Source organism: Stenella coeruleoalba, assembly GCF_951394435.1.
Source record: "Stenella coeruleoalba genome assembly, chromosome: 18".
Classification (NCBI taxonomy): domain Eukaryota; kingdom Metazoa; phylum Chordata; class Mammalia; order Artiodactyla; family Delphinidae; genus Stenella; species Stenella coeruleoalba.
Window position 1 is genome coordinate 7,456,750 of NC_137164.1, and position 27,025 is coordinate 7,483,774.

General features: G+C 49.3%; 1 protein-coding gene across 1 annotated transcript in view; it reads left to right on the forward strand.

The window, feature by feature from the left end:
* The first annotated feature begins 4,151 nt into the window (after window positions 1-4,151).
* Window positions 4,152-27,025, forward strand: part of MEDAG (mesenteric estrogen dependent adipogenesis) — a 96,271-nt gene continuing 73,397 nt past the window's right edge. The window contains exon 1 of the mRNA XM_079902996.1: window positions 4,152-4,601. The gene's annotated coding sequence lies outside the window, so the exon portion shown is untranslated. The remainder of the gene's footprint in view (window positions 4,602-27,025) is intronic.

Below are 27,025 nucleotides of genomic sequence, written 5' to 3' on the forward strand. Positions count from 1 at the left end.
TGAGAAGATGCCATCCAAGTGATCAAGCAGTGCCCTGAGTGCCCCAGTGAGGTTAGGGCTTCACTGTCAATGCCTTGAGAAGCTATGGTAGGTTTTTCAACTAGGAAGTGACTAGATCTGATTTGCTTATAAAGATCCTCTGCTGTCAAGGATTTGCTGCAAAATAGTGTGGGGAGAGGGGAGAAGTGGGTCAGGGTCTAGTTAAAACAAGACTGGCCGTGGGTTGCTAAGTATTGAAGCTGGGTGGTGGGGTTTCGGGGGGGTATTACATTCACTTTTGTTTTGTGTGTGCTTGAAAATTGCTGTAATGAAAGTTTACAGGAGAACTCTTTAGACTGCAGAAGAAACAAAAGTGGGAAAAAAGAACCCTTTAAACCGCAAATGGACAAAACCAAGCGATAGCAAAATACCTTCTCTGGTGAACAGATTATGTCGGGCTGGAGGGCAGGGGACATCCAGGTAGAGGGTTTCTGCAATGGTTCAAGCAAGCACCGTGGGGCAGGGGGAGCGGAAGACGTGAAGTAGGTCTGGGGCATTTTGGAGCTGGAGCCCACTGGACTTGCTGGTGGGCTGGGGGTGTGGGGAAGGGTGGGGGGTGTCAGCACAAAGGACTGTAGGGCAAGTCATTATCCCCAAATGTGCCTCTTGCCACTAGACGGGACTGTCATCTATTGAACTGCATTAATTAGCTTATTAGTTGGAGGATGTGTATTTTTTTTTTTTTTTTTGGTGGTACGCGGGCCTCTCACTGTTGTGGCCTTTCCCGTTGCGGAGCACAGGCTTCCGGACGCGCAGGCTCAGCGGCCATGGCTCACGGGCCCAGCCGCTCCACGTCATGTGGGACCTTCCCAGACCGGGGCACGAACCCGTGTCCCCTGCATTGGCAGGCGGACTCTCAACCACTGCGCCACCAGGGAAGCCCGAGGATGTGTATTTTTATCACATCTTTGAGTTTCCGTATTTTCTGGTGCTTTGACCTATGGGCTTTGCTGTTCCTGGAGGGACTGCCCCTCCCAGGGTTAGCAGTTCCTAGAAAGAAGCAGCAACTGGCCTGTGAGAACACTTTTCAAATACAAACCAACCAATCCAGAGCCCACAACCCACATCCTAGCCACCTCCCTTGTCTATCGGGCTCTTACACTCGGGGCCACTAGTCCCCGGCCCTAATCACCCCAGGCCCAGGAACCGGACAACTGAGGCCAGCCTGTATACCCCAGAGCCTGCTGAACCATTCCCAAAGCCAATCCCAAGCCTGCTTGCCCTGCCTTGTCCATCCCCACCAGCTGGTAAACCATAGTGAAGGCCATTCCCCCTCATTCCCACCTCTGTCTCTGCCTCCTGATTACCTGGTGCTTCCCCGTGTGGCCCTGCCCTTGGAAACCGTGAGTCTCACTTTACAATAGCAGCTGTCTCCTGATCTGCTGGCCTCACCATACCTGAATAGTCATACAACTTACATTTCAAAACAGAGGGCATTGCCTGGTGCTATTCGAGGGGCACCAGGAAGCCCTCCCCACCAAAACGGATGCCCCTCACCACTGGCAGTGTCCAAAGCCCTTCCCTTTCTGTCTGCATGGATCTGAGTCTGCCACCGGCCTCCTGCGTAGACGCAAGTGTCTCAGAGTTGAGTTGTGTTGTGTTGCGTTTTCAGTCCTTTATGACTTACTGGGAGGAAACCCAGTAGGACTTCTCTCTTCCAAGCACCCGACTTAAGCCACATTGAAAAGGGGGAATTTGATGAGAGAAGAGAGAGAAAAGGACCATTTGCCAACGGAGCCCTCTTGGGGCTGATAAGCCTGGCAGGATACTGAGGGACGTGGGGCAGCCAGTGGGGCCACGTTAGGGCACTGCTACCCGCTGGAGCCTTCCAGAGGAAAGCCAAGAAGAGGGATACAATGACCAAGGGAAGTGGAAGGTACCTAAAAATTCTCTCGTGCTCTTAGACAGGGCTGCACGTTACACAGTTCCAGGGGAGTGGGAGCTATGTGGATGCTGCCCTGGAACTTGTAGGGCACCTGGCTCTCCCAAGAGGGTACGAGAAGTGGCAGGAGGTCAAGAAGTTACGAGAGCTTTCTTTCCTCCAGGCTGTGACCTGCTGCCATGGCAGGGACTCTCAGGGTCCCCTTGTGAGAGCTATTGCTGGACAAGGCTGCCCACCACAGGTTCCATCTCTCATGCCTCTGCCCAGTCCCTGTATCTCCGTGGGACCATGTGACCAGCTGGCTAATGGAGCTCAGTGCAAGCTGTGTGCATCACTACTGGCCAAGAGGGTGAGGTGTCCAGGTGTCTTCCCATGATCTTTTGTCCATCAAGGTGACCTGGGAGGCCAGGTGTTGAAGCTGGAAGTGCCACATGATAGGAGGAGCCTTGAGTCACTCCTTGGAGGAGGACATTCATGAGTGAGAAAGGAACTTTTAGGGCATTCGTTTTAGCTTCTGAGATTCAGGGGTTATTTGTTAAAGCAGTTGGCCTATTCTGACCAATACTACTGCCTGCTCTGAGTGGACAGAAATCTCATGGATAATTGGAGTCACAAATAATCCCCACATGATAGCTTAGCCAGTAATTAGAGCTCTGGTCTGACCAAGTCTTGTGTGGACTCAGTGAAAGAGAAGCAAATGTCTTTTTCTACCCACTCCATGATAAGGATTATTAATGAGCATCAAAATGGCCAGGAGACTGAGAACAAAAAGCAGGAGGAATGAAAGGCCTTAAAAAAAAGCACAGACAACCAAACCTGAGAACATCACTTAGCCAAATTGTAGAGGGAACTGTGAATAAGAAAAAAAGTTTAACACAGTGACTGCCAAATCAGTCATCCTTTATGCAGTAAACATTTAGTGACCACCTGCTATGTCCAGGCACTGGGCTGGGTGTGCCGTGGAAAATAAGTCAGACAGGGTGCCTGTCCTGAAGGAAATTATAACCTAGGTGTGGGAGATGGAGACAAAAATGAATATGTAAAACAATAAGTGAAATAATTGTGAGTTGTATCAGGGGCTTTGAAGGACTCAGAAAAGGGATGAAACAACAACTGTGGGAAAGCGGAGGGGGAGAGGGGAGATCTCTCCCTCAGAGCCAAAGGGAGGAGAAGGGTGGGTTACAGGCTGAGCAGGGTAAAGGTCAGGGCTTGGAAAGCGAGGAGGATGGAGAAGGGGAGCCAGACGCATTCCCGGCAGGGGGGCAGCACGTGCAAAGGCCCTGAGGCTGCGGCTGTACATGCTTGAGCAGCTGAGTAAAGACCACTGTGAGACCAGGTCGGGGTGAGGGAAGGTGGCATGAAATGAGAGACAGAGAGGCTGGATTAAACAGGGCCTGGGCCGTGGTGAGAATTTTGACTTTTATTCTCATTTCAGTCTCTCACTGCTTCCTGGCCTTTCTGTTTCAAAGGGCCCACCTCCTACAAACTATTAGGTAGAAAATAAACTGCAAAGATCTATTGTACAACACGGAGACTACAGCCAGTATTTTATAATAACCATAAATGGAATATAACCTTTAGAAATTGTGAATCATTATTGTACCCCTGTAACTTATATAATATTGTACATCAACCATACTTCAATAAAGAAATAAAGAGATTAAAAAATTAATAAGTAAAAGGGCCCACCTCCACCTTCATCCAGGCACTCTGGAAGTTTTACAGAGAACCTCTTTCCAGCCTCTTCTGAGTGGGTGGCCATCTGCTCCAGACTGAGTTCAGCCCAGCGGGGGCTTCATTTTCTCCACCTCCTCTAACTCTAGCACCAGACACAGGGCATGGCTTCCGGCCACATGAAAGGCAGGACCCGGGCTTGTGGGGACCTGGACCTGGTCATCGCTGCTGGAGGTTTCCATCCTGTCTCTGAGGAGCCAGGTCAGCCTGTTGCTGCCAGGAAGCTTCACACCCTGTGCTTTTGGGATCAGGGGAAACACACACACACACAGCACCACCCTCCCAGGGGCCTGGCCTGAAGCCAGCATCAGAGGGGACTAAGCTACAGAGAAAACCGATCAGGGACCGCCCTGGGTGCACCGAGGGGCGGGGCTGAAACTGCCTGCCCCGCGGCGGGCGTGGTTCCGGTGAGCGGCCCCGCGCGGGGTGATGAGGTCAACGCCGAGGCATGACGGGAGCTTGCCTGACACGCTCTCTGACACCAGCCGCAGTGGCCAAGCTCTGCCTTGAGGACTCCTCACACAGTTTCCAAACCAGCCCTTGTCACACAAGCCACACTGTTTCTGACAGGCAGCTGCAGCGGGGCAGGCGCCGGCCGCGGCGCAGGTGTGGAGCCTCCATGCTCAGGCTCCTTCCACCATCCTCCTTCCCGCCCAGTTAACTCCCCAGAGACCCGGCCTGAGGGCTGATTTGTCATGAGGACGGACAACACAAGGGTCTGTAGAGCATGCTGCCCGGAGCCGAGGCTGGAATCCCAGGCGCTCTTTCCTGGCGGGTCCTCTGCTCAGGTGGCCTGATTTCAGCAGAAATCCACAGCGGGGGCCCAGAGCTGCACCAGCACCTGCACTGCAGAATTCAGAATCACAAGTAATGGGTCTCAATGGGCAGCCTTTCATGAAAGTCCTACCAGCCTTCAAGGGTTCAGCTGCCACGGGTCACGTAAAACGTACGTACCTTTAATATACAGTTTCATTTGCTTGACTAGCAGCCTGGGTGCAAGTCATCAAAGAATGGCTTGGGCTGGACAATTTCCAGCCAGAGCTGCCGAGCCATATATGTGTCAGTGTTGCAATTTCCACCCTGCACTTCAGGTCAAGATTAACTCAGTGAAAAATATTATTTCACAATGCAGTAGACACCTTCTGAGTTGGAGAGCAGGAGGGATCCAGGGGCATAGATAAGGCATGGGGTATGTTTTGCCAAATGGTGAAAGCGGGGAAGTCTTTGAGAGAGGGTTCCAGGGAGAGCAATATTTTTCTTTGCCTCAACTACTCAACTCGCTGTCATAGCAGACGGTACATAAATGATGTCGCTGTGTTCTAGTAGAATTTTATTTGTGGACACTAACATTTGAGTTTCACATGTAATGAAATAATCTTTTCGTCTTTTTCTACCATTTAAAAATGTAAAGGTAACTCTTAGTTCACGAGCAGTGCAAAACTAGTTGGTGGGCTAGATTTGGCCCCCAGACCTTAGTTTTCTGACCCTTGAGATGGTTAAGGGTTCTCTCTACCCATCACTCAGTTTCAGCAAAAATCAGCTTATGGTCCATCTTATTTCATCTCGTCCCCTATTCTTTCCCCTCCCATTGGATTCTTGGAAGCAAACGCTAATCAACAAATTATTTCATTCATATTTTATTTCAGTATTGATCGCCAAAAGAGGCTCTAATTTTAAGTATAAAACTACAACACCATGATCACATCTAAAAATATTAACAATAATGTCTTAATATCATAAAATATCCAATTTGTATTCAGTTTTTCCAACTGTCTCATCAATGTTTATTATTGCATGTTTTGAGGGTTTTTTTCGCCCAGTTTGTTTGTTTGACTCGGGATCTAAAGAAGGTCCCCATATTGTAATTGCTTGATAGGTCGCCGAAGTCTCTTCAATCTATGAGTTCCCTTTCTATCTTTTTTATTTCTCTTTACAAATTATTTGTTAAAGAACTTGTAATTTTGTTCTGCAGTGTTCACAATAGTCTGTGTTTTGCTGGTTGCATCCCTGAGTTGTGGTTGGACATACTGCTTTGTTCTGCATATTTTCTACAATGCGATGGTATTTTCTGCCGATTGGAAGTTAGAGCTAAAGGTTTGATGGGATTCAAGTTTTCTTTTGTTTTCGATTTGCTCTGTGGCACCATTATTCTGTGGGTGGTATTCTGTTCTTCCATCAGGAGGCACATAACCTGCAGTTGTTTTGCTGTTTGTACATTAGCAGCCGTTGATGACTGTTGCCTAGATCAATTCCTTTTTAAAAGAATAAATAGAGTTAATATTTTTAGGAGCAGTTTTAGATTTACAAAGAAATTGAGCAGACATTACAGAGAGTTCCCACAGACTCTCACGCTGCCACCCACAATGTCCCCTATTAGTAACATCCTGCACTAGTGTGTACCTTTGTTACAACTGATGAACCAATATTGATACATTCTTATTTAATCCGTAGTTTGCATTAAGGCTCACTCGTTGTTTTGTACAATTCTATGGTTTTGACAAATGTGTAATGACATGTATCCACCACACACGATCATGCAGAATAGTTTTACTGCCCTAAAAATACGCTGCGCTCCACCCATTCATCCACCCCTGCATCTCTAAGTCCCTGGCAACCAGTGATCCTTGTACGGGCTCCATAGTTTTGCCTTTTCCAGAATTTCAGGTAGTTGGAATCATACAGTCTGTAGCCTTTCAGCTCGGCTTCTTTTACTTAACAACATGCATTTAAGTTTCCTCTATATCTTTTGGTGGTTTGAGAGCTCAGTTCTTTTTATTTCTTTTATTTACGTGCTGCATAGTATTCCACTCTATAGATGTACCACAGTTTGTTGATCCATTCATCTACGAAAGGTTCCAGTTTGGGGCAATTACAGGTAAAACTGCTATAAACGTTCAGGTACAAATTTTTGTGTGGGCATAAGTACTTAACTCGGGCAAATACCAAGGAGCACGATTACTGTAACGTAAGGTAAGAATATGTTTAGCTTTTAAGAAACTGCCCGACTGTCCTCCAAAGTGGCTGCACCATTTTTACCTTCCTACCAGCAGTGAATGGGAGTCCCTGCGGTTCCACATCCTTGCCAGTTTTTGAGATGACCACTTCTTTGGATTTTGGTCATTCTCACAGGTGTGCGTTGGAATCTCGTTTGAATTTGCAGCTCCCCAGTGGCATGATGTGGAGCATCTTTTCAGCTCCTTGTTTGCCATCTGTGTATCTTCTTTGGTGAGGTGTCTTTGCCGATTTATAAATTGTTTTTTTTACTGTTGAGCTTTAAGAGTTCTTTAGACACAAGTCCGTTATCAGCTTTGCGTTTTGCAAACATTTCCTCCAAGTCTATCGTTTGTCTTAATAATGTCTTTCACAGAACAAAAGTTTTTAATTTAATAAAGCCCAGATTTGGATTATTTTCTTTCTTGAGCCATGTTTTTGGTGTTGTATCTAAAAACTCATTACCAAACTCAAGGTCATTTAGATTTTTTTCCTTTGCTACCTTTTGAAATGTTTTATATTGATATTTGGCATTTTACATTTAGGTCTGTCGTCCATTTTGAGCCAGTTTTGTGAAGGGTGTAAGGTCCGTGTCCAGATTCATTTTATGCCATGTGGATGTCCAGTTGTTCCAGCACCATTTGTTGAAAAGACTATATTTTCTCCCTTGTATTGCTTTGCTGCTTTGTCAAAGATGGATTGACTGTATTTGTGAGGGTCTATTTCTGGGCTCTCTATTCTATTGCATGGACCTGTTTGTCTGTTTTCTCACCAATACCACACTGCCTTGATTACTGTAGCTTTATAATAAGTCTTTTTTTTTCTTTTGGCTGTGTTGGGTCTTCGTTGCCGCGCACGGGCTTTCTCTCGTTGCGGCAAGCGGGGGCTACTCTTCGTTGTGGTGCTCAGCCTTCTCATTGTGGTGGCTCCTCTTGTTGTGGAGCACGGGCTCTAGGCACGTGAGCTTCAGTAGTTGCAGCACGTGGGCTCAGTAGGTGTGGCACGCAGGCTTTAGAGCACAGGCGCAGTAGTTGTGGCGCATGGGCTTAGTTGCTTCGCAGCATGTGGGATCTTCCCTGACCAGAGATACAACCTGTGTCCCCTGCATTGGCAGGTGGATTCTTAACCACTGCACCACCAAGGAGGTCCCTATAATAAGTCTTGACATCAGGTAGTATCAGTCCTCGAACTTTGTTCTCCTTCAGTACTTTGTTGGCTGTCCTGGGTCTTTTGCCTTTCCATAAAAACTTGAGAATCAGTTTTTTTGATATCCACAAAATAACTTGCTGGAATTTTGACTGAGATAGCACTGAGTCTACAGATCCAGTTGGGAAGAACTGACTTAATAATATTGTCTTCTTATCCATGAACATGAAATCTCTCTCCTTCTATTTAGATTTTCTTTGATTTCTTTCATCACAATTTTCTAGCTCTCTTCATATGGCTCTTGTGCATATTATTTTGGATTTACTTGAGTATCACATTTTTGGATGTGTAACGTAAATGGTATTGTGTTTTTTTAATCTCAAATTCAAATTTTCATGCTAGTGCAGATCCACTCTTTTTAAGGAGGCACAGAATAGTGACATGCTATCATCCCTTCTTCATTTATTAGCTGACAAACTTCTATATTAAAAAATTCCCCTCATCAACTCTTTGGTTATTCAGAAGAATGGATCCTTTAGGGAAAAAAGTATCTTTATGTGATACTTTCTTTAATTATCATTATGAAAAATATTTTATATATTTTAGTATCCTATTGTATTTAGTTTCCTTATTGGTGCTCAAAGTGTCCCCTTAGCACTGGGGGACCTTTTCAATTGACATCTGACATGCCCCGCGGCTTCTGATAGTTTCTTTCTTTCCTTATGTGACAAGGTGGTCCAGGCTCATCTTATACGTGTCCTTTCTCTGACCTGTAACCAGCCATTTATCCAAGGAGTCCAAGTCCCTTTTAGTAGGAAACGGTGTTTAGAAGCCACTGAAATACACGTGTCTGTCTTTCCAGTGGTCAGAGCTGGGAATTGTACATTTCATTTGTTTAAGATAAAGTATATCATGAATTTATACTGATATACTCAATTTAGAACAGTGAGGTTTTCACTTAGTCCCATTGGTTTTGTAATGTTTTCCTTTCTTCCATCTTGGAATTGCTTTATTCTACAGTACACATACAATAGTCTCAGAATATAATACCACTGTTACCACCAACAATATATTTATGGAAAACAGTTTAGGTTGTTTTTTTCTCTTTTCTAGTCCTTGTGCTTAGGGTATATCGCATTAGAGATATACAACAGAACATGGTGTTTTAAAGTTTTCTGGTGTCGTTCCTGTTTGTGTGGTTATGCCACCAAGAGGTTATAGAGTGAAGTTTGTTTCAATTTGGTTTTGCTTTTTAAAAACTTAGGCATTTAAAAATTGCTACGTGCGTTTGTCTTTTCATATTTCTTTTTCTATTTTTGCCAGTTTATCTTTGGAATGAATTCTTAGAACTGGAATTGCTGCTTCAAAGGGCAAATACATATGTAATTTTGCTAGGTACTGCCAAATTCCCCTCAGCAGGGGTTGTACCATTTTACATTTTACTGGCAAAAAGAACCTGATTCCCCATCTTAAAGGTTCATCCCTTACATTTGTAAAGCGTGTTAGGGCGTGCTAAGTGTTTTCTTACAACATATTTTATTTTATCCTGGCAACAGCCCTAGGACTTAGGTATCATTCTCACGCTAACTTTGTAGATGGAAAAACTGAGGCCCAAGAGAGCTGAAGTGTCCTGAGCACAATAGGACATGAGCTGACCGTAGCCTGGGACCCACACTCAGGATGCCTTGGCACACTTGGGCAAGACAGCATCTGTCTGTTGTGTCCAAGTGGCTCTGCCCGCCAGCCTCCACGTTTTCTTTGAGCTTATGGAAATTTGCCAGGTGTGTTCCACAGCAGATCAGAAGTATGGGCTCGTTAACGTGCCCTGGGGTGTCCTCCAGCCACAGAGAACGGGAGCCCCGCATCCTTCAGAGGCATGGCTCTGAGACCCATTATTCCTCAGGGCGCCTCCAGTGAGATGGAGCCCGTTGTCACAGCCGTAACCTGCTCAATAGCTCACCTTTCACTGGTTTTCCCTTCCTTCCTGACTCCCTCCCTCCTTCTTCCCGGGATCACCTTCCAAATAAACACACCAGACCCAAGTCCCCAGTGTGGCCTTTGTTTCGGGGAAACCTGAACTAGACAAACGGTAACAGCATCTGCTTGGCTCTGAGCTGAGCTGGGCTTCAGGCACCTTGAGGTCCCAGCTGGGTGGACTGTAGCTCCAGCTCCCCAGGGACAAAGCAGCCCGACTCCTACGGGGCCACCTCATAGCTGGTCCCTGGCCCTCTCCCCTATAACCATGGGCACAACACACTTTTGGAACAGATGCGCTGGGAAGTACGGTTCTATCAAGGCTCTCCCTGCAGTGTTTGCCCCTCACCCTCGGTGGCCCCAGACCATTGGTTTGTGCGAGCTTTGCCTGAAGTTGGACCATCACTCGTATAGAGGGAGGGATACAGCTGTGGCCCTGCGCTGGCTTCAGCATTCTTTGGTTTAGAAGACATTTGCTTCCAACACTCTGGTCTTTCCTCGGTGTCTGGAAGGGGGTGATTGGACACAGGGTCTTCTAGATACAAAACCTGGGAAAGGGAAGAAGATGCCAGTGCCTGCTGGCAATGGCAATGCAGTTGCCTAGGTGGCCTTGATGGGCTAGATGTTTCTGCAAAGGTCGTGTGACCCATGAGGTGTGTACTTGGAGTTGTCCAGCAGAACGGAGGTTGCTTGTTTCAGGGAGGGGCCCATTCTTCAAGGTTCAGTCACACACTCATCTTCCGTGGCCTGGCCTGGTGGTTCCTGTTGGGACTGCATACCCCAGGCCCTTCACACTCCTGGGACAACTCCTCATGTGGGCCTCACGGAGAGTTTTTTCATCCTCCCACCCCCATCCCATGTAAACCATTCCTGCAAACCGAAGTGCCCCTCTGGACGGCTCCAAACTCAGCCCCCTCCACCCTCTCGGTAAGAAAAGCAGAGAGGTAGATTAGATGAGGTTCAGGATTTGCAGTCAGGAAACAACTCTTGGTGTTTCCTTGTCTTGTTTTCAGCTGGATTCTCCCCTCCCCCTCAGAGTCTGGAGGGTGAGGGCATGGCCCCAGCAGGGTCCCTTGGCTATTTAATTCCTTCCTTCATTTATTTAAGAAAAGGCACTAGGCAAGAGGCACATACCAGGGAAGGTGAGCGCTCACTCAGAGCTCTCTGTCTGGAGAGGGTACATGTGTGTAAGTCTGCCTCTGCTGTGGAGGAAACCTGGGGAATTGAGGAAACTGCAAAGATTTCCGAAGGACTGTAAATAGTAGCGTGTCTGGTTATAGAATTGCTGGTAGGTTCCTTAGAAGTCCCACAGGAGTGTCCGGCTTACCGGGTTTTGGAAATCCAAGTCTGTGACGTGATCGTGAATATCTCAGGTCCCGCCACCTTCCTGTGCCTGCTGTCACCGCCCCAAAGCTTCCGCCATTAGGCAGAAATGACTGTTTCTCAGGGGTCTTCTCATGTCTCCCCCACCCAGCCTGGTGGGAGCCACTGTGGACCAAAATCTGCTGGTGACTGGTGTACCAGGAAATTCTGAACGCTAGCCTACCAGCGAAAGGCAACATAAAAATATGCAGATTAGACAGCAATTGGATTATAGAAAACTGTGTCTGGGAAGAGAGAGAAAGGAAGAAATGTTTTTCGCGTGTTTACAAGTCTGAATTTGCCTTTGTTTACTAGAACAAAAAGTTGGTTGGTGAGTTAAGGGACTGAGAATTACACTGAACCTTGATCAACATGTTCTTGTGGGGGGGGGCTGATAAATAAAAATAAAGGTCTTTGCCCCAGGATCAAATATATCCTTGACCTGCTTGATAGAGGTTAACAAAAGTAGTGAGATTAATGAGCAGTGATCCTGGGGCAAACTTCCTTGATTTTGTATGGGCGAACCCCCAAAATAAAACTTCGGGGCCCACAGTAGACACTGAACCTGCCCCCAACTCCACTGCATCAACCTGGTCTCTCCAAACCATCCAGGGCACATGTAGGTACATTTGACTGAAACATTGTGATACATGACTTTTTAAACATCGGAAACCCTAAGGTCTCTCCTGTGTAGAGAGAACAGTGATCCTTTAAGCTAGCTGTTAATGGGTTCCCTAGAACAATGAATCAGTGTGGATATGAAATTCAGGAAGTTGGATGTGAAGTTATGTCACTCAGATAATTTCTGCACTTCAGAATCATTTTCCAGAAACCCGAGGTCTGTTCTTTTCTCTCTCGTCTCATTCATGCCCAAGACAGCCATGACCATCTAGACAATGATAAATTAATTCCCAGTTTGTATCTCTAGCCCTTATGTCTTATCTGCATGTCTCCCAATGGCTGCTCGGTTGTTTCACTGCCACCCCATCCTGCAAATCTGTCCAGTTCTGGTGGGTGAGACCACATTCTTCAAGATACGTAAACCGAAAGTGTAGGAATCCTTACTGACACGCCCCTCCCCCTTGTTCCTGGAGATCTGTTTATTCCCAATGCCTATGTATTTTATCTCCTGTATGACACTTGCGTCCATCTCCTTGTTTCCATCTGTCTTCCACCCACTTTCCTAGTCTCAATACCAACCACTCAAGGCTAACTAGCTTCCTAACTAGTCTCCCTGACTTCCTCTGCTTTTGCATCTCTCCAATCCAACTTCTGCATTGCCACCTAAACATTATTTCTCTGTGTGCACCCCTTCTTAAAACCTCTGATAGGTTCCAGTTGCCTTTAGAATGAAGGCCAGTTCTTCTTCCTTGTTTTTTAAAAAATCTTTATTTATTTATTTGGCTGCGCCGGGTCTTAGTTGCTGCACGCGGGGTCTTTAGTTGCGGCATGCGAACTCTTAGTTGCTGTATGTGGGATTCTAGTTCCCTGACCAGGGATCGAATCCGGGCCCGCTGTATTGGGAGCAAGGAGTCTCAGCCACTGGACCACCAGGGAAGTCCCGAAGACCAGGTTCTTGGACTCCTGGCTCCATTGGGTCAGGTCCCGTCTGCACCTCCCCTGGCTCTTGCTGCTCAGGCCACACCTGTGTCCTTCACTGTGCATCACAGGCCGCATCCCTACCCCACCCTCTCCTCAACACGCTGCCCCTGTGGCCTTCCGGACCCCGAGCATCCCTCACGTCTCAGCTCAGACGTCCCTTTCTCGGCCACACCTGCCCTGACCTTCAGCTTAGACCAGGTGTGTGGTCATCTGCTCTCAGAGAGCTGCTCCACCTGTGCTAACATGCAGCCCAGCCTGGGATTATACACTGTACGTGCCCTCACCCCATGTCCTGTGTCTGCCTCGCCAGCCCAGGGCTTCATCAGACCAAGAACCGTGTCTGTTTTTACCATTGGACCCTCAGCTACTTGCACGGTGCCTGGCACAATGTCCCTGCCCAGTCCACGCTCATGGGGGGGTGAATAAAGCAACTGAATCGCCTCCAGGAAGGGCCTTTGATGCCTGTGCCAACTCACCAGAATAATCTAAAATAAGCAGCTCTGGAAAAAAGTACTGTATACATTTGATGCCGCAAAGTAGAATTCTAACAGAAAAGCATGCCCTGAACCTTCTAAGGCACTTATACTGGGGAGATGGGGTCTAGAATGAATAGCTTGTCAGCTTAATAATGAGTTTGATGTTTTCTTTCCTGTAGGATTATGACTAATGTAACATGACTGTAGGTATAATTAGCCCTGGTGTTTGTACCTTACCTTTTGCACCTATCAGTTTTCATGGAAGTAAATCTTGACTCCTAAGCTGTCATTGAAGTGGATGCTGAAATTGCAATGACATCATGGTGATAATGATGTGGAATATTTACGACTGAGCTCTTTGATGTGCGCACTTGTGATGTCCCTTCTGTTCAGCGTTACTGTATCTCCATGATAATTATTAGGCTGATTATTTGTTAAAACAACCCAGCCCCACATTCCAGAAGAGAATTCGGTGCCATTGCGTGACAACCTGCTCTAAGCAGAGAATGATGAAAACATGGAGATTTGCTCCCAGCGATGCAGAACTAATCCTGAATGAATAATAAACTAGGTCATATAGTTAGGTCTGCGGAGAATAAGTACATCCTCTGAGCGATTAAGGCCTCGGAAACCAGTACAGCTTCCAAATGGGAGAAACTAGTTAATTTCCACATACTGTGATGACCTCAGGGGAACCTCAGTCAGATTTTAGAAATGTCACAAATAAATTTAACGCTGGTATCCTGGATTAAGCAAGGGTCAAGAACACAGCGGGATGAGAAGGAACATGTGTGTTATGTGTGTATGTGTGTTGGCCAGGAAATAATTTGCAGGTGTATATATATGTATATTTTTGTTTGTTTGTTTGTTTTGTTTTGTTTTGCGGTACTTGGGCCTCTCACTGCTGCGGCCTCTCCCATTGCGGAGCACAAGCTCCGGACGCGCAGGCTCAGCGGCCATGGCTCACGGGCCCAGCCGCTCCACGGCATGTGGGATCCTCCCGGACCGGGGCACGAACCCGTGTCCCCTGCATCGGCAGGCGGACTCTCAACCACTGCGCCACCAGGGAAGCCCTGCAGGTGTATTTTAAGCCTTCAGTTTGAGCACATAACTCCCATTGACAGTAATAGGAATTGAACATCCAGACAAAGAGAACAAAATGCAAACCAATCCCCAGGGCACAGTGTAAATTAGCTACGTAAAAGAAAATGGAACCAGCGATTCACTATGTGAGTCTAAGAGGAGGAAGACATCTTGAAACCTTAATAAGCATCGCCTGTTAAAAACTGGTCCAAAACCGTCCTCTCAATCCTCTTAATGCTGATGGATGTGGCCTTACTCTCCGAGCAGTGTGTGTGACCAAGGAAATATACTGTTCCTGATTTTTATGCTTGGACCATCTTACACACAAGTGGACATTTTTCAGGAATAGGATGCATGAACTGACATAGCTAAATAAGGAAAGTCAGTACCTTAATCTTGTTTAACTCCAATTCACTGAAAGCTTCAGCTTCCTACTAGTCTAAATAAAAAGAAAATCTCTTATGTTCATTCATCAGGCTGTGCCTATGCCATAAAGGCAAAATTTAATTCATTTTGGCCAAATTTTGACCCATTTAGGAGGTCTGGGAAGTAGAAGGTGTTAGGTTGATTCCTTTCCCCTGTGAGTTCTCCAAGTCTCCTGTTAGAGGGATTTGTAGCCAGAAATCATACCTACTTCCTCAATTATTATATGCCTACCCTTTCATCCTAATTGCAGAAAGGGGATGTCTTTGAAATAAATCTAAGAGAGTAGTTCCCAAACCAATCTGATTAACAGAGTCCCCTGGGGAGCTTTAAAAACATACAGATTCCCGGATCCCATCACAGATCTACTGAATCAGAGACTCTGGTGGTGGGGACAGGAACAGAGGTCCCCAGGAGATTCTGATGCAGTCAGCCTGGGCCAACAATTAGAAGAAGCCCCAGCCTTTATTCCAAGAGAAGAAGGAAGAAAATAATCGCGGGGTGGAGTTTTAGAGGAAGGAAAGTAGCCTTTGTGGCAGCAGCTGAGTTGTAGCTCTGAGTCCAGCTCAGACCCTTCTAAGTCCTTAGAACATTTCCAGGCTCTTTACTTGGGGGTGATTCTGGTCCAGTGTGTACCTGGGCATCCAAGGCCTCAATTTTCCTTGGGTGGCTCTGGGTAGCTGCCTCCTGGAAGGAACATTCTACTCTGTCCACTCTGCACTGCTTTCCCAAATCCAGAGCATCTTCAAGGCCCAGCCGGAGATCCACCTCTTCCATGAAAACGACATTGCATACATTAGCTTCTTCTCCCCCTGGGCTAGTCAGAGGCATATAATTTAACACTTAATTGTTTTCTAATTGCTTCCGATCTGTTCTGTTCCCTCACCCTATTATAAGCAGCTCAAGGGCGGAGTCCGCGGTGGTTTTAACAAGGCTGCTAGCCTGCCTGGCTCACCATCGTGGCCCCAGAGCTCCAGACTGGCTTGGAGCTGGTGCTCTGTGAATATCTGTTGAATTAATGAATTTGGTGATGGAATGCCCATTGGAACATTTAGTCAGAAAACCACAGCCTGGAAACAAATTACCCATAACATGCTCCATTCTGTTCCAGTCAGTCAGCATCTAGTAGATATGAGCCAACCAACAACCTCCTGTGGACCAGGCACTGTCCTAGGTGCTGGGGGTACAGCAGTGAATGTCCCTCATTGTCTACTAAGTGCTAACTCTTGAAGGAGGGTAAATTTGAAGCTTCTGAAATTGCTTCTACAGGTCCTGTAAAATATGAAAAACAGGACAGAGATCAGTTCAATAAGAACCATTATCTCCGAGAAACATAGATGACAATCCAGTGCCTGTAATTGGATTTTGCAGTATTATTGTGCGAAGTAGCCCAGTGACAGCTGGATTTCTTCCCTTTCAAAGCCCTCCCCATCACTTTTCCGGAGTGATAAAGGCCTGTACAAAAAAGGCACCGTTACTCATTTTCGGTTTTTGGTATTTTTTATGTTAAGAGTTTCGCTCTTTGGCAGTATGCGCAGAACAGGGCCGAGTCTCGCCCATTGGCCATTGGTGTCCTCTGATGTCGTCTCTTTGTGTGTGAAGAATTCTAGAGCCGAGATGTCAAGACTTCACTGTGGGCAAGTTGATCTGAAAGCATCCGAGACTTGGGGATTTGGGTCTAAAGGGATAACGGTGTTAGTTTTGCGGAAACAAATTCTCTTTTTCTGTTCGAGGTGATTTTGGTTTTGAAAACGTGGTGAATCTGTGTCTCCTGCTCTGCGTTTCCGCTGTAAGCGTTGTCCTTCTGTGCACACATGGGCGTCAGCAGCCCCAGAATCTCAGCCTGACCCGCTGCCCCTCCCCAGCACGTGGCTCCACTGCTCTGGCTCGTGGTAATTACCGAGTGAACTGATCGGGGGAGAAGCAGCCCACAGAGATTTCTACTGCCAGGCAATTAGGGCCAGAGAAGTTCCATAGACCATTAGTGTCACTTTGGGGAACAGGATTTTACAGACATCGTGGCAGGCACTTGATCCGAAGTCCTGTGTCTTTTCAAGTAGGAATGAATGTCAGAAAAAGAGAGGAAGGGACGGAGACGTGAATGAGAAAACAGAGGGAGAGAAATTCATCCAAATAGGGATGAGGGGGAAAGGTAGAGAGACAGAGAGAGAGGCTTAGGCTGGGGCAGTTTTCTATTTATCAAAGAAGACAGCCAGGGTATTCACGTAAAGGATCAAGGAGTTGTTTTGACCCTGTAGCTGTCTCTGAGCAAGTTGCTATCCAAATGACACCAGCGATGTGTCTCTCCCATTGGCTTCCCTAGATTGGGGGCCATTTGCTCTCAGGCTGCCCCTGAGTCCCTGGCACCTGGTGCTTTATCTCATTTCCTTTGCCAGGAGTCCAAGTCATTCTTCCCAGCAAAGGTAGCTTGGTGAAGTTTTGGTAGTTACTTTGAGGCATTAGTAAAATGGATTTGGTTTCAATAAATGGTCTATCTCATGAGGTAGGAGTGAGGTCAGGCTCAGAGAGGCAGGGAAGTGACTTGTTTTCTCCTATCAAGCTCAAAATACGTTTGAATATATCGGTTTTCTGGTTTCCTTGAATAGAGGTGGCACCACATAGCACCAAGGCAGGAGTCAGACCCGTCCCCGCGCAGTGTCCAGCATGGAGCTCCGATTTGATGTTATTCTGATTTCTGTACACCTGATTTCCTGACTTGATGTCATTGAACATCTTCAGTAAGAGCAATTATTATATGACAAAATAAACAGGACCTCATTTATTTATTTATTTTTGGCTGTGTCGGGTCTTTGTTGCCGCGCGTGGGCTTTCTCTAGTTGCGGCGAGCAGGGGCTACTCTTTGTTGTGGTGTGCGGGCTTCTCATCGCGGTGGCTTCTCTTGTTGCAGAGCATGTGCTCTAGGCATGGGGGCTTCAGTAGTCGTGGCACGAGGGCTCAGTAGTTGTGGCTCGTGGGCTCTAGAGCGCAGGCTCAGTAGTTGTGGCTCACAGGCCCAGCCGCTCCGTGGCATGTGGGGTCTTCCCGGACCAGGGCTCGAAGCCGTGTCCCCTGCATTGGCAGGTGGATTCTTAACCACTGTGCCACCAGGGAAGCCCAAGACTTCGTTTTTAAACCTTTGTAAAACCTGATGATAAAACAAATCAGAAAAGTAAAATGATGGCAGTCTGTGCAGAAAATTTTTATTTTAAAAACTGGGTCACTCTAGGAGACACCAGAAATCTTGGGCTACATACCCCCAACTTGGCTATCTATCTATCTCTATCTAATCTATCAATCACCTATCTATCATGTACCTATATCTATATCTTATCTATCTATCTATCTAGTATTTATCTATCTATTTCTCTAGCACTTGCCTCACAGCAAGCTGTGTCCCTGAGTTCCGGGCAATTCTTCATACTGTCCTCATATCACATCTCAGAGTCTAGCATTCGCCTGGATTCTTAAGGTAATGCCTCCATACTATGGGCTTGTTCCTTGTCTTTAGGCTTCCCGAACACTCTGAAAGCTGAGGGCCCAGCCAATCAACACCTCAGTGGGGACTGTGCGAGAATTGCATCTGCTGGATGTGGTCACTCTAATTTGTCTGAGGAACAACCTGTTAGTCCCCCAGCTTGAAAACAGTTCTGCTTGTGACGTTCTCGCCGACGGGCTGTTCTCTAGCCTGGTGCCGACAGCAGCCAGCAGACGACATCCAGGCCCTGCGCTGCTGACATGCACGCTCTGCGTCCACCTGGGCAGCTCTGCCTGTGTCCAGAGCCCAGCTCTCCCGTCACCTTTCCTATGAAGCCTCCTCCAGCCACTTCCTGATGCTTCCCTGCCTCTCCCCGTGGTGCTCTGGATTTGTGTCTCCAGTTGTACTTGTGTGGCAACTCTGCATCCACATGCCAGGAGCCCCACCAGACAGACCGTGGCCCCCCGGGATGGAAGCTGTGTTAATTCATCCTTGTTTTTTGAAGACAAGTACCGCGCTCAGGTCTGGGCTGCAGGTGCTATGTGGCACGTGGGATCTTAGTTCCCCGACCAGGGATCAAACCCACGCCCCCTGCATTGGAAGCGCAGAGTCTTAACCACTGTACCGCCAGGGAAGTCCCGGGTTTTGTTTGTTTTTAACTGCTCAGTCTAAATATTTATCACTGATTGGCTGGGCCTCTGCTCTGTGTTGCCCTCTTTCTGGGGCCCAAGTGATGGAGAAGCTTCCATCTGCGTTGTTATTGGTCGATGGGACACAGGTGAAAATACTGCAGTGAATCACTCACTGGCTCTTGAGATTTTCTTGCAGAAGTGACACCATCACTGTTCACATTTCATTGTTCAAATCAAGTCACACAGTCGCACATAATTTCAAGGGGGCTAGAAAATGCAATTCAGCTGTGTGACTAGCGGGAGAACCGAAAATGTTTGGCAAAAGGTACTGATGACGACCAAAGCCCAAGAGAGGATATGTGTATGTATGTGTGCATGTGTATGTGGGTGTATGTGCATATATACGTGTGTGATGTGCGTGTGTGCATGGATGTGTACAGAGAGAGGGAGAGAATGAGATTTATGGCCACACCTCTGCTTTGCTGAGCCCATTTTACTAAGCTGGGGGCTTCTTTTCTCCAGGTATACTCCCCCCTTTAATACCTCCTGTTACAAAAGGAACCCCCAAATGAAGGCGACACCTGGGCTTCTCCGTATATTCTGACCCAATATCCAGACCGACCCTGAGAACCGCCTTCCATGACGGCCTTACTCTATCAGTTCCATTTGTCACCCCCACCCCCAGGTCTGGGGTGGTGATGGACGTGGGGACAAGGAAGTGTCAACAGCCTTGTGGGAAGGCAAGCAGGGGGTGCTGCGGCTCCACCAGGCCAGTTAGGACTTGAAGCCTCAGGCTCTCTCCACAAACGCCCTGCTGCTCTGTCCCCTCCGTGAGCCGAAGCCTCAGCCTTCTCCCCTATTTGCCTCTGTCTCCCTGACTGCATCCTCTCCGCGTGGGTCTCCTGTGTTCTGAATCTTATTGTGACCGCGGAGTGGGGAGGGGACCCTGTTCTCCTGGGTGTAGGGCAAGTCCTTCCCTAATGTCCCTCCGCAAAGTAGAAACCAGGTTGGAGCAGAGTCCACAGGGCTTGAGAAGGTCCAGGGATACATGGAAGGGAAGCACGGCACAGAGAATGTGATCCTTACAGATCCAGACCCCAGGCACCTCTAACTGGGCAGGCCTCCTGCTTTCTTCCAAACTTGGCTCCAAGGGCATCATAAACGTCCCTGCATCTCTGTGCCTCGGTGTTAGGGCCACCACGGATGTCTGGCTGCAGGAAAGGACATTTCCTGCACCGCAGCCTCCTTTCTGTCCCAGGTGGGCTGCTCCCAGCATGACAAGCTGTGGGAACGTTAATTCCTTTCTAGGGACAGTCCGCTTCCAGCCTTGGTCAGGTCAGGTCTTCCAAAGAGCAGACAAGGGCACAGGATGAGATGCACTAGAGGCGTGTTGGGGGAAGTGCAGGTGAGACACAAGGGGGAGGGACTATAGGAGAAGGTGCGAAGGGGTGGGGTGGGCTGCAGTCAGGGGGCGGAGCTGTCGCTGCAGAAGGACACCGAGGAAAGCGGGTGCGAAGAGTCTCCGTCTGCTTCAGTTGAGAGGGTCTCCACCAGGCTTTGGGGTTGACCTCGACCAAAGGGTTCCTGTAGCAGGAGGCCGGTGTGTAGCCATTGGCCGGATGCATCCCGGGGGCGGGGAGTGAGCTCAGTGGAGGCCCGGGGGGATCTGGAAGTGCTGGAGGCCGCAGCAGGACCCTCAAAGGGGAGCTGAACACCACACTCCATGGCCGCCACCGTCCACCCTTGCGCCAGACCGATTTGCTCCTGCAAGCAGGTTTGGGGAATACGGTCCCTTGGGCCTTTCTTCCTAAGAGGAGACTTAGGTGAGGGAGGGGGTGGGAAGAACACCTCCCCTGTCACCACAGGTGGTCTTGCGACGCCACAACTGGTATCCGTTGCCTTGTTTCTTGGCTCTGCCTTTTTTTTTTTAATAGTTTATTGAAAACCCAAGAACTTCTTACCTACTAATTTTTCATCACTGTGGATTTTTTTAAATTTATTTATTTATTTATTTTTGGCTGTGTTGGGTCTTCGTTTCTGTGCGAGGGCTTTCTCTAGTGTGGCAAGCGGGGGCCACTCTTCATCGCGGTGCGCGGGCCTCTCACTATCGTGACCTCTCTTGTTGCGGAGCACAGGCTCCAGACGCGCAGGCTCAGTAGTTGTGGCTCACGGGCCCAGTTGCTCCGCGGCATGTGGGATCTTCCTGGACCGGGGCTCGAACCCGTGTCCCCTGCATTGGCAGGCGGACTCTCAACCACTGCGCCACCAGGGAAGCCTTGGCTCTGCCTTTTAAATCCCCCTCTCCCTCGGCTGTCACCTAGGCAGGTCTTGGTGGTGTGGCCCGTACCCTGATTCCTGAGCTTCTGAGCTCTTGGTGATGTGCCCTTCTCAGGCCAGGATGGGTGCTGCACTGTGTTCGTTTACAGTTGTAATAGGGCCAGGAAGGACCAAGAGACACCTACGGGGTCACCTGGATTCCAAACATACTCCCGCCTGAGCAGCCCCATCTTCTCCTGCAGATCAGAATCAACTACCTCTGCCAAGGTGCGAATCCCCCTCCTGCCTACTGGTCAGTGGACACAAGCTGTAACCCCCAAGCTGGGACCCTCCCTGTGGTGTCCCCTGGCGAGAGGGCGTCCCCTTTGGGGACCGGGATCTCTAACCCCGCAGAGCCCAGAATTGTAGGAACTGGAGCACAAAGTTCCGGCTATGGTTTGAATGTTCAAAATTCGTATGTTGAAGTCTGCTAGGGAAAAAAGCCCTACTGTGTGTTGCCTCTACTTTCAACACACTACGTTGATAGTACTGCATATCTGACACCAGATGTGTGGGTTTTCCACACGCCAAGCAGTTCTTTTTTTTCCTTTTTTAATAAATTTATTTTTTATTTATTATTTTTGGCTGCATTGGATCTCGCCCACACCTTGGTAAACAAACCCTTTTTGTTTACCTGAAATGAAAATGCAAGCCTGCTCCCCCCTCCACCCCTCCCCGCCACCCCGAATAAGCCATTCCTTCAGTCTTTGCTCCGCCACCTGGCCGCGCTTGGCAATCGCCAAGCGAGACACAGATCTGTAAGGCACAGGTGCCGGGGCCCAGCCCAGAGGCTCTGTTTAATGGACCAGTGGGGCCCAGGCAGCTGCATGTCTGGATCCTCGTGTGCAGCCAGGGCCTCCTGAGAGCCGTGAGCCTGAAACCTTCATCGGTTGAGTCTGTGTGCCCAGAGCCATCTATGAGCAAAGCTGGTGCCAGGTGCAGGCCGACGGTAGATTGCGGGGGGAAACCGGGGGTCGGGGAGTGGCTAAAGACCTTCATAGTTTTGTCCAGTGCTGGCCATGCTGGGGTAGAGAAGATTCGGGGACCTCCAGCAGGTCTTGTTGTGGTCCAGCTGGCCTGGGACGTGGGCTCAGGAGATGCCCATCTGCTGGGAGGAAGGCAGTTGGGAAACTGTGCATCCGAGGTGCACGTTGTGCCGCCAGGGAGCGAACCAGTCTCTGGAGCGGGACGGTCCAGGGCGAGCTGAGGGAGGACTCGCCCTCAGGTCCCACAGATACAGGCTGCATCTTGTCTTTCGTTCTGTGTTAAGATTCGGTTCATCATGGATGTTTTGCATTAATTTCGGTTTTTTAAATATTGCATTCAAACGTTGTTTATTGTCATTGAGTTTTTGGTGCTCGGTTCCATTTTGCACCGGAAGCCAGTAAGACTCACCTCACCCTCCTCCTGGCCCTGCTCTGGGGAAGGGAAGTGGCATTTACTGCCACCCTCCTGGGTGCAGCTTACAGTTATGGAACAGGCTTTGTGGTGGGATGGACTTACATTTGGATCTCAGCCTCAGCTGTGTGACCTTGGACAGGTCACTAACCTCTCTGAGCCTTAGTTTCATTCACCGTCACCTGGGGATACTAATCCAAGCCCTATTAGGAGGGTTTGCTGTGGCGCAAAGTTAACCAATAGGGTGTAAATGCAGTGGGTAACGCAGGGCCTGGCACAGGGTGCATTTAGTGAAGGACCCTGCACCTGGCAGTGCATTTGGGCATCAGATGGGAAGGGTGAAAGGCAGGGCTGCCCCACAGGGTCCCTGCACTGGGCCTTTTGTTCCCTGTGGGTTTGGGTGCCTTCTCTTTCTAGGTATGAATGATCCTGGGCAGCCTGAGGACCCCTCCACGTGTCCCCCGTCACCCACTGCACCCAGTGGCCAGGGTGGGGCCGCAGGCTTCCCCTGCTCCGGGCGCCACTTCTGGCTCCCCACGTGCTTGTCCCCGCCGCGCACAGGAGGCCCCTTTGTCTGTGCCCACACCTGACTCGCACGGGGAGGTGTGGAGAGCACTGCTGGGCGTGGCCAGGGCACCCTCAGCAGTGACAGCAGTAGTCGTGCCTCTTCCAGAAACTGCCTCGTAAACTGCTTCGGGGTCTGGGTGGCCCTGGGTGGGCGTTTTTCATTTCCTTTCCATGTTGGTTTTTACAGGCAGGCTGCTTTTTTGTGCCAAGCAGAGACTCTGGGTCAGTCTTGGGTCGGCTCCCTGCTGCTCTGGCTGCAGGGGACTGGTCACCACGCTGGCCCCCTGTAGAGCTGTCCAGTGCGAGCTGCCCCCCCCCCCGACACCACACCCAAAGGCTCCAACATGAGTGCAAACCTCTAGGTCCCCTGCCACTTAGGAGGGTCACCTTGAAGTCAGCTCCTTTGTTCCCAGAGCAGGTGCTGCCCCATCACTGGCCCTGGCCCTTCTCCGCAGATGCAAGGCTGCTCAGAACTACTGGTTTTCTTAACCATCCCTAGGCTTCCATCATGGGGGAGACAGGAATCATGTTTGCATTTGGAACGGGGATGACAGTGAGACCTGCTCGCTCAGCATGTCGGGATGTGACAGCCCCGAACTAGATGGGATCCTTCTCAGAAAGCCCTGGGACCCGTCACTGGGGGGCCCTGGCACTAGGGGGCTCCTGGCCTGGGGCTGAGGTGGGACTGGCAGTAAGATTTGAAGCCGGTTGTCAGTACAGCTGAAAATTGGAGTGTGCTGACTGAGGTGTTCTTTCTGGCTGTCCAAGGAGCTTAGTGTTTTTCTCTCCCCATCCCTACCACCCGGGCATATGGTAGGATGACATTTTCTTGTCTTGTTGAACTCGGGCATTTGTGTCCAAGTGGCTGGGTCGCTTCTGAGTGTAAGTTTTAAAAGCCTGTGCTTTGCTTTGCAGCATCCTTTCCCTTTGCAGCATCCTTTCCCTTTGCAGCGTCCTTTCCCTTTGCAGTATCCTTTCCCTTTGCAGCGTCCTTTCCCTTTGCAGCATCCTTTCCCTTTGCAGCGTCCTTTCCCTTTGCAGCGTCCTTTCCCTTTGCAGCGTCCTTTCCCTTTGCAGCGTCCTTTCCCTTTGCAGCGTCCTTTCCCTTTGCCTTGCTAACGGGTGATGTCCTAGATAGTGGTCTCCCCGTCCCACTCTCCTCCCTCCAGCCTGGGTCCTGGCGTGGGGATGTGGGCGGCTGGCGTTGGGGTTTGTGTGCCAGCCCGTGGGGACTGCGGCACTGACCCGCCCCTCCCGCCTCCTTGCTGGCCACCGTGAGAGGCAGGAGGAAACACAGTGCCCACCCCTCCCCTTGCGGACCTGCAGTTTCTCCTTGTGACGCAGAGGGACGTCTCTGCAGGGGTCAGAGGGGCACGTGAAAGTGTGGCAGCCGCGGCTCTCTACGTGCCCACGTCTCCCTCATCTTTGAAAACTTAGATGAAATATTGTTTACTCCCTGAAGTCTTCCAAAAATAGGGTAGACAGGTTTAGCACATAAAAACCCAGGACGCACAGTTACATTTGCATGTCAGACAAACATTGCTAAACAATACATCATGCTTTTAGTATAGGAACGTCTCAAGCAATATCTGTGACATACTAACGAAACGTTCATTGTTTATCTGACATGCAAGTTAACTGGGCATCCAGTGTTTTATCTGGCAACCCTATCTGTGAACCTCTCTTGCCTCTAAACTACATAGCATCGGAGGTCTATCTATCATTTTCTGTCTGGTGCTGTAATAATCGTGACCCCACTTCATCTGCCCCATGGGACTTGCGGCTTCTTGAGGGCACACCCATATCGGATGCAACTTGGTATCTCCCTCGGCACCAAGCGCGGACCTCCCTCACACAGCACAGGTGTTCATTCAATGAAACAGTTGGTTTTGATGTGGCAGAAGGCTCTGAGGGGTACTCAGAGAAAAGCAATCAAAAGTGCAAAGCATTAGACACTTCTGTACTTTTCTGTTTTCCTCCTTCCTTCCAAACGTTAGGAGAATCTAGCATTGTACATCCTGCCGTGACCATGGTTCCAGCAGCTGGTATGAAAGCCTGGCATCTTTTTCAGGTTGTGCTCATCTTTCCCAGCAGACCCTGTGCAGGAAACTGACCCGTTCCTCCAGGGACCTCCAGGGACCTCCAGGGTCCCTACATCACCCCGGGAAGGTGCACAGCAAATGCAGTGTCCCAGGGGCAGGAAGCACACCTCTGAAAAGTGAGCATCTCACGGAGGGCCAGTTTCCCCGGGGGCCTTCCTGTGTGTCTGGCACCTAGGCTGACCCCCGAGGCACCTCTGCTCATGCAGGTTCTGCTAAAGACACTTGAGAATGAAGCGACAGGTGACCGCAGGGTCCTGCCGGCCTCCACTCGGTCAGTGGCACCTTTTCGGGGGGGCACACTACCCCACCTCGAGCCTTGCAGACCATCTCCGAGGTGCTGAGGTCCCTGCAGGCTGGACTTCCACCAGCATCTGCGTTTTGGCCCTCAGAGAATTGCCAGTGGGCAGCTGCCTCTCACCTCTCTTCCGTACTGTGTCTGTTCATCCTCCTATCACAGAAGCTTCACCCAGCACTGAGGCCCCGACTGGCTGGCCATGTCCTCCCCAAGGCTCCTGGGACAGTGGCGGGGCGGAGAAGGAAACTAACCCAATTTTCAGAATCATGAAATTTTAAACTACGACTACTGCTGGTAGTAGCCAATCTGATGCCTCAAACCCAACTCAAAGGGGTAAACTTTCATAGACATTTATGCAGCCAATGCATTTCTCTACATTGCAATATTTCCGCCACATTCATTCCAGTTCAGTTCTCCCCCGTCTCCATAACAACCTATATCCCAGAATAAGCGGAGAGGGAGAGCTGTGACCAACAGAACTGGAAGGGGGTGCTCTGGGTATTTCTTTATGGGGTTTTCTTATCTTCTTGTAGGCCCTTGATATGTGGCTCTTGTATTTAGTCCCCCAAACGGGCCACAACGGATCGAGGGGTCCCCAACATTCTCAGCACTTAGGTCCATGTGAATGGTCCCGCATAGCCAACACCCATACAACGTGTGCGCACAAGGCAGGCACGAGAATACACAGCCTGCATACAGAAAGGGGGCAGGAGCTCTGATTACTCACTAATGCACCAGTTCTCTCCGCTCTCTCACACACACCCCGTACTATCATAAAGCATGAAAGCGTGACAGTGTCATGTTACCTGGTGGAATTAGCACAAAAGAATTCCCAAAGGAATCAAGCACACTGCTCAAAGGACCCAAAAGGGCAAAGGGGAGGTTCCTGCTGCAGTGTAACCGACACCCCGTCCCCACAAAGGCCCAGGGGAGGGGCTTGGGGAGCTCTGCCCTACACAGCAGGGAGACGTGCGAGAGCACAGATGCCCCCAGAACAACCCCCATGAACAAACCCCCATGGAACCCTCAGCCCTTGCACAGGGCCTGGCATGCAACGTATACCTGCTGAATGAATGAGGGAGGGAGGGAAGGGAGGGAGGACGGATGTGCATTTTCCCTCATGCTCCTTTTCTTCCCTGAGCTCACCTGTCCTTGCCGCAGAACAGGACCCATTCAGAAGCTGAGGGCAGGATGTGGATGTGGGGAGGAGATGCCTCAGGATCGGGTGTTCCAGATCTCCTCCGACTCTGGGTCCCATTTCCCTTGGAATTTTCATTCTCCTCTCGGCATCTTGCACATACTCCGTGATCCCTGCCCCAGGGTCAGCCCTAGCACGGGACAGAGCCATCCCCCTCAATTTCCCTGCAGCACTCCCCCCCCCCATTATCAGATAAATGAACAATTTCTACTGGAAATGAGGCTTAAAGGCCAAAAGGCCTATATCTAGCACCACGTAGCAACTAAGTAAAACACGAATACCAGGCCTTCTGTTCTTAAAACCCTCTTGGCCATTGCCACCAGCTCCTGC